Source organism: Lytechinus variegatus, chromosome 8 (assembly GCF_018143015.1).
Source record: "Lytechinus variegatus isolate NC3 chromosome 8, Lvar_3.0, whole genome shotgun sequence".
Lineage (NCBI taxonomy): Eukaryota > Metazoa > Echinodermata > Echinoidea > Temnopleuroida > Toxopneustidae > Lytechinus > Lytechinus variegatus.
Genome location: NC_054747.1, coordinates 1,265,000 through 1,272,980, shown reverse-complemented (window position 1 = coordinate 1,272,980; position 7,981 = coordinate 1,265,000).

The window sequence follows — 7,981 nt, the reverse complement described above, 5'->3', positions numbered from 1 at the left end:
AATGAACTATATAGTAACGATTTAAATTTGAACCTCTTTTTAATGTGAACTATTATGCTTCTTAAAAGGTTCAAATTTGCATCTTTAAGGGTGCAAACTTGCTTTTCTTGGTGGAAATAATGGTGCATTTTTGTACATTTTGCAAATTTTACGATTGGTACAAGACTAGTGTTCCATTTAGGGTTAAAACGGGCGGGCGGGCCTGTCTTGGTCTAGCTGGTTCTGACTCTCGCCTTTCAAACAGAGGGTCGTGTGTTCGAATCCAAGCCATGGAGTGTTTTCCTTCAGCAAGAAATTCATCCACACTGTGCTGCGCTCTACCCAGATGAGGTAAATGGGTACCGGCAGGAAGTAATTCCTCAAAAAGCTTTGCTTATCAGAATCGGTAGACTAGCTTAGCCGGGGTAATACAGGAGCGCCTTGAGCACCTAGCAAGGTGGATACGTGCGCTATACAAATCCTATATTTTTGAAACAATTCTTAAAGTGTACAATGGGGAAGGGGATCCCTCTCGGCCTGTGATGCCTCCTGGGAAGTGTCCCACAGTGTTTGCCACAGATTGGAACATTATGTGAAATACCTTTCACATTTAAGTCCACCCCAACAAAAACTTGATTTGAATGAAAAAGGGAAAAACCCAACAAGCGTAACGCTGAAAGTTTCATCGAAATCGGATGTAAAATAAGAAAGGTATGGCATTTTAAAGTTTCGCTTCATTTAAAAAACAGTTATATGCACACCTCGGTCGGTATGCTAATGAGGGAACTGATGACATCACTCACTCACTATTTCTTTTGTATTTTATTATATGAAGTATGAAATGATTTGATTTTCTCGTCACTGTCATGTGAAATGAAGTTTCATTCCTCCCTGAACACGTAGAATTCCATTATTTTAACATTTTGTGGCTCAGGCAAGGAGGTCCCAATTGTAAAATTCGTTAAAATTGAAATATTCATAATTCAACCAATAAAAAACAACTAAAGAAATAGTGAGTGAGTGACATCATCGACTCTCTCATTTGGATGTAAATGGCTCGTTCATATAACTATTTTGTTAAAAATTAACGAAACTTTGAAATGTCATAACTTTCTTATTTTACATCCGATTTTGATGAAATTTTCAGCATTGTGCTTGTCTGATTTTTCTGTATTGATTCAAATCAACATTTTTCTGAGGTGGACTTGACCTTTAAATATGAGAGTTTCAGCAGTGGTTGACTCTGACTGTGAACAGGTTATTGAGGTGACTGCATTGTGAAAACATCCTCACACTCCTGAATTTGAGAATTTAAAAGGATGGTCCGGGCTAAAAATATTTATATTTTAATACATAGAGTAGAATTCATTAAGCAAAATGCCGAAAATTTCATCAAAATCGGATAACAAATAATAAAGTTATTGAAGTTTAAGGTTTAGCAATATTTTATGAAAATAGTCATCATGAATATTCATTAGGTGGACTGATGATGTCACATCCCCCCCTCCCGTTAACCCCGTTTAAACCTTTTTTTCTAAATAAACGTAATATCCAAGGCCTATTTTAAAACCATTTTTAAGCATGGGGATTCATGGATTCATAAAACTCATATGTAGCCCCGTTTTTTTGTTGCTGGGTGCGTGTAGGCCCTAGGGTTGTAATAATAAAAACATTACAGATCAGTAATATCAAGACAATAACAATGGAAGAGGAAAATTGTCTCGCAGCCTAAAATAAAAATAAAAGCTCTCTTTAAAAAATCCGACCCGCCGACCCAGATAAAAAAAAATGATCAAAGGATGTAAAAAAAAAAATTAAAAAATGACCACTGGAAGACAACCAAACATCTTTTTTCTTTCTTTGTGGGGGGGGGGGCTTATTAGAGAGAAAAGGGAAAGGCGTATCTCATCTCACAATATACATGATATACTGTAGAAACTAAACAAAGAAAATAATAATACATACATAATGCGAATAACCCGCCTTTTCGTAAATTCATCAACGTTCTTGTTTGGCCCATGTTTCATCCAGAAATCTATTAATAGCCCCAAATCCAAACGATGAAGGTCAGGGAAGGTACAACAATGTTATCTGTCTCTCCCCGGTCCGTGTTATTTGGGCTAGATGTGACCCCATTGCCGGATGTCATTGTCTCTTTGACGTCATCAGATGTTATTACTAATTTGGGGTCTGGATGATGAGCGATTTCCGTAAAGCCACTTGATACCACCATGCTGCTTTTAAATCTATTTTTAAATATCTACCTATCTACTATACATGATGATAAACGAACACCGGGAAAATACTACCCCGCCTCGCGTGGAACGGATGTTTTTGGCTGAAAAGTATACGAGTGGGGTGGTCAAAGTCATCGAGTTCATGCTGTTACAAATACTACCCCCCCCCCCGCTTTCCTTCGGGTGTTGTGTAATCTTCGCCCTCTCTTCGCTCACTCTCTACCCCACCTTCCTATCTCCCACCCCAAACTTCACCCCCTCCCCTCTTTTTCGGTCCCCTCCCTCTCTTTATCTCTCTGTCACCCTAGTCTTTCCCCCTTAAATACATTGTATTTTGACTAGTTTTCTTTCTGCCAAATATCTCTCAAACTACCCCCTGACTAAATTGTTCATATCATATCAAAATAGCTTTCCTGACTACCACGGTACCATAACCGTATCCTGTCGTATCGCCCAACAATTTAATTACAATTTTCCTATTCTTCATTTTCTGTCTATTTGCAGTCTCCACCAGTTTATTTATTTATTTATTTATTTTATTTATTCATTTTTTTTTTACATTTCCCGTTTTTCGTTACTCCCCTACATTTCTTTTTCCTGTTGCGGCACAACGATTTATTATTATTATTATTTTAAATATTTTGTTTAGGGGCACAAGGGCGGACAAGAAACAACGTGATCATTTCTTTTTAGAATGAAAGATGGTGTTATAGAGCACTTACAACTTGCATTATGCTTGTGACAGGGTATATCTCCCCCTCTCTCTTTCTGTTTTTTTTTCTTCTGTCTTGCGCAACATATCCTTTACAACGAAGACCTCTTTGTGTGGAAAGCTTTGCATTTGTTCAGTATTTATGTTTGCATCAATATGATGTCTTTTGTTCCTTCTCTTTTTTCTTCCCTGTAATATAAACATGTACGCATATATAATAAGTTGACTATATTTTCTTCATTTCCAAGGGGGATCCACACTTTACAAGCTTTGCATTTTAGTGGATCCCCCTCATTTCCATTTATGCTCTATATTATACTGTTGTTTTTTTTTACGAAGTAAGAATGCCCTTCTGTAAAATTGTACTTGATTTGTATTACTTTATATTACTTTGTATTTTTTTAATGGAAATGAAATAAAGAATTGAATTGAATATCTACTATATGTTTGTACTTATTACTCTACAATTTTTAATAGTTTCTCAGATTTTGGGAGATGGGGGGGGGGGTAACCTGGGGGTAAAGGTAAAACTGAGGCGGAGGGGCGGGGGGGGGGTGTCCTCCATGCCCCTTCGATACCACCACTGTCAATATCTCGCGTTTCTTTATTACCTCACCTCTGTCCCTACTATACACTACATACATATACACATCCATTATATCTTTAACCTCTTTTCGAGGCTCCCTCTATTGCAGTTGCTCTTGCATGGTTTGTCGATTATCATCCGAGCGAAGCGATCGAGGGACAGCAGCGAGTTAGGGTTGGGTGTAATATCGGTTACACTTCGTAATTCCAGAGGTTCTTTATTCCGAAGGTTCGTAATTCCGAAACACGTAAATTGCCTATTCCTCGATGTTCGTTAAATCCGAAAACGTAAAAGGGTTCGTTAAACCGAACATTTGTGGCGTTATTCCGAACGCATACATTAGTAATTCCGAAGCTTCGGTATTCCGAAGGTTCAAAATTCCGAAGGTTCGTCAGTCCGAAAACGAAGTGAGATTCGTAATTCCGAAGGTTCGTTAGTCCGAAAACGAAATGATTAACGAACCTTATTTCGTTTTGGACTAACGAACCTTCGGAACAACGAGCCTTATTTCGTTTTCGGATTAACGAACCTTCGGAACAACGAACCTTATTTCGTTTTCGGATTAAATAACCTTCGGAACATCGAACCTTATTTCGTTTTCGGAGTAACGCCACAAATGTGCGGATTAACGAACCGTTTTACGTTTTCGGATTAACGAACATCGAGGTATAGGCAATTTACGTGTTTCGGAATTACGAATCTTCAGAATAAAGAACCTTCGGAATATTACGAAGTGTAACCATTCCGAAGGTTCGATAATCCGAAAACGAAATAAGGTTCGATGTTGCGAAGGTTCGTTAGTCCGAAAACGAAATAAGGTTCGTTGTTCCGAAGGTTCGTTAATCCGAAAACGAAATAAGGTTCGTTAGTCCAAAAACGAAATAAGGTTCGTTAATCATTACGTTTTTGGACTAACGAACCTTCGGAATTACGAACCTAACTTTGTTTTCATACTAACGAACCTTCGGAATTACGAACCTCATTTCGTTTCCGGACTTACGAATCTTCGGAATTACGAACCTTCGGAATAACGAACCTTCGGAATATCCGAACCTTTGTAATAACGAAGCTTCGGAATTACGAATGTATGTGATAATATCAGCCGCCAGGGCCTCGACAATAGTCTATTTTTCTCCACCCTAGTTTCACCTCATGTTGGGATCCCTCCTCTCGTATCATGCCTATCTACCACCACCACCCTGTCCTGTCTGTCTGTCTCTCTTACAGTTTAATGGGTCGCGTGCGGCTAATCCATCGACTTGTAAACACGTCTGGCCTACCATTGATAACAATCGAGCGAAGAAAGCTGATCTTGACCTATCTCAAGGGAAAGGGAGAAAAACAAAAATCATACTAGTCTACATTCGGACCTACTTTCGTACGCTATAAGAAAAAAAAGATTACCCCAAGATTGGGTCAAATGGGAGCATACATGTTAGTTGGGTAAAAACATATCAAATATTTTGTATATTTCACGCAATATTGCTATGAAATTTACCATTAAAAACATGCATTTTGCCTAATATAGGGTAAACAAAATATCCAGGAAACATGCACGTTCCCTTTCTACCCAATATTGAGTAAAATTTTACCCAGTGTTTTTAATTTTAGGGTGTGTGACCTATGCCAGTGGCGGATCCATGGGGGGGGGGCACATCCAGTCCGTGACCCCATTTTAAGAGCGATAGCCAATTTTTTCAATTTAATTATGTCGTTTGTAATAGAGTGAGGACCTTTTTTTTCTTTTTGCTTCTCATATTCTAAGTGGGACAAAATGACCTCATTTTTCAAAAGTGAAAACCATCTTAATTGCTTGTCAAGTTTTACGTACGACAAAATTAACTTCATTTTTTTAAGTTAAAACTTTGTTTTATTTTTGCTTGTCAATTTTTCCTAGGGATATTGTGCCCCTTTTTTGTGGAAAATCCTGGATCCGCCCCTGATCTATGCTATCACCTACTACCCGGTATTACGAATGTTTTTGTCTGAAATCGTCGTTTGGATGATAATGATATCATCAAAAAATGATTATGAAAAGTGACTTTATTCATAAAAATTCCACTTTAACATAGAACTTCGTCTAACTCTATGCTAACATTATGTGGGAAATTGAAGAAATTGCATTTGGTTTACATTATTTCTCGTTTTCGCTGTGTCGTTTTCATGTCCATGATGACATAATAAAAACCAGACGGTTATAAATGATTTGATGGTTAAGTAAAATTGCTCTTGCATTGAACATGCGTTTTCTCCAAAATGTGAAATACCTACAAGAAATCAGAGTATCGACTAGCTGAGCCCCCATTTTGTAGATTTTAAGTGTTCCCTATATCATCTGTAAATAAAAAAAATCTGCATAAACATGATAATGTATATCATCATTTTCATATTTATCACATTATCAAACATTTTATTATCTCTTTTTATTTTGAAGATTTCGTTTCCCTTTTCTATAATCTACATTTATCTTCTTTCAAATTGTCCTATTAATCCATGCTTATGAGCACATCGCTGGCGTACAGAAAGGGAGGGGGGTGGGGTGGCGTGGATCCCCAAATTTTCACACACAACAATGAATGGGGATGCGACTTAAGCCTACTTTTTACATGTAATCATATATTTGACAATTTTTTCCTTAATACATTTTGTAAACGAAAAAGTAATTTGATTTCTTTTTGATAGTTTGCCAATTTTACGTTGAAAATACAAATTTTTAAACGGAACCATCGTAAATATTTCATATTTCACTTTCATTTATTGCCATTGTTTTAATCTTCTGCATTCTATAGTATAATCAGATATATTTCTCGTATTGTGTTGATCATTTGTCATATGTTTTTTGAAGTATGAGAATAAATTCAAACTCAATATCAAATGAAAATTAAATATCATGTCGTTTCTTCGTAAGAAAACTTGTAACTTCTCAAACTAATCTAATAAGTTTCTTTTTAAAGAGAGAGAATAAAAATAAGAACATACTGAGTGTGCCTAAAAATTACCACTATAAAGTTGATGTTTTGAAACGGAGTTTGATCATGTAATCTTGTATAAATCTGGTTGCTCTCGACAGCTTACCAGAATAGATTATCCCGATCTGGCGAATTTTCAAAATTTGTACGCAATGATCTCCCCTATTCGCAAAATCCACTGGCCCTAAGCAATTAAAGCTGGCCACGCCCCTGTTGGTTAATCTACGCACGCGTACCCCCTGACTCCCAGTGAGAGGTCGTGACCCCGCCCCGTGTGAGATTAATGTGACGCATGTGGGTTCAACGATCTCATGGGGGAGGGGTTAATCTGATGGCAACCTGTGGCGTTAGATCAAGTTCATTGACGAGAAGTTGAGTGAAGTCTTTGTGGGTTTAATGTACATCATCTGAGTGAAAATGCGTTAGATTGGGGAATTACGATTGAGAGCGAGAGGGAGGGTGAAGAAGAGACACCTTAAACGAGAAGAAGAGGAGGAGGAGAAGAAGAAGGAGAAGAAGAAGAGAAAAAGAAACAGAATAAGAATAAGAAGAATAAGAACGTAGATGAAAAAGAAGAAAAAGAAAAAGAGGAAGAAAAATAAGAAGGAGAAGGAGAATACAAAGAAGTAGAAGAAGAAGAAAAAAAAGAAGATGAAGAAGAAGAAAAAGAGGAGGAAAGAAGAAGAAGAAGACGAAAAAGAAGATCGAGAAGACAAAGAAGATGCAACGGTAATTCACCGGTCAAAACTTGTAAAGAATCTAATGATACATTGTATATCGTTCCTGTAATCAATTTCAAAGCTCTATATTGTATAGAGTCAAGCTTTTTCTTAAGAGATGTACAGGCAGAATCATACATTTCACTTCCATAGTCTAAAACAGATAAAATAAGACCTTTGTATATCATGTCATACCTATTCCCCCAGGACGTACCCGAAACACAACGTAATAAATTTAATCTTTTCTTACATTTATCAATAATCGCATTAATGTGGCTAGACCAAGTTAGCTTCGAGTATAACCACATACCAAGAAATTTGGACTACTCACAATGAGGCAAAACATGCCCATTTATTTTCTAAGTAATGTCTTTCTTTTGTTAATTGGTAAAAACTAAAACGACAGACTTAGACCCCTGTTACATCTGAGAGATTCCCTACCTCGGGCCGGCCCGGGGCCTACCTCGGGTCGGAAAGAAATCAGATGTAAACATCCCAAACCTACCTCGGGCCACCTTTTAGCGAACCTACCCGAGACCACATCCAGAGGTAGTCTCGGGTAGGTATCGGGCCGGCCCCGGTCCACCGATTCGTAGATGTAAACGCACACAAGCTTTCGAACCTATCTCGGTCCGTTCGCCAGCTGTCAAATTACGTCATAGCGCGCGCTATCCCCTCCCCAGCCCCGTCGTTCTTCGAATGTTTTTGCGGCATGTGAATTGTGATTGATAAAGTCTTTGATTTGAGTGAAAAGAAGCATTTTAAACGTATCCTTTTCA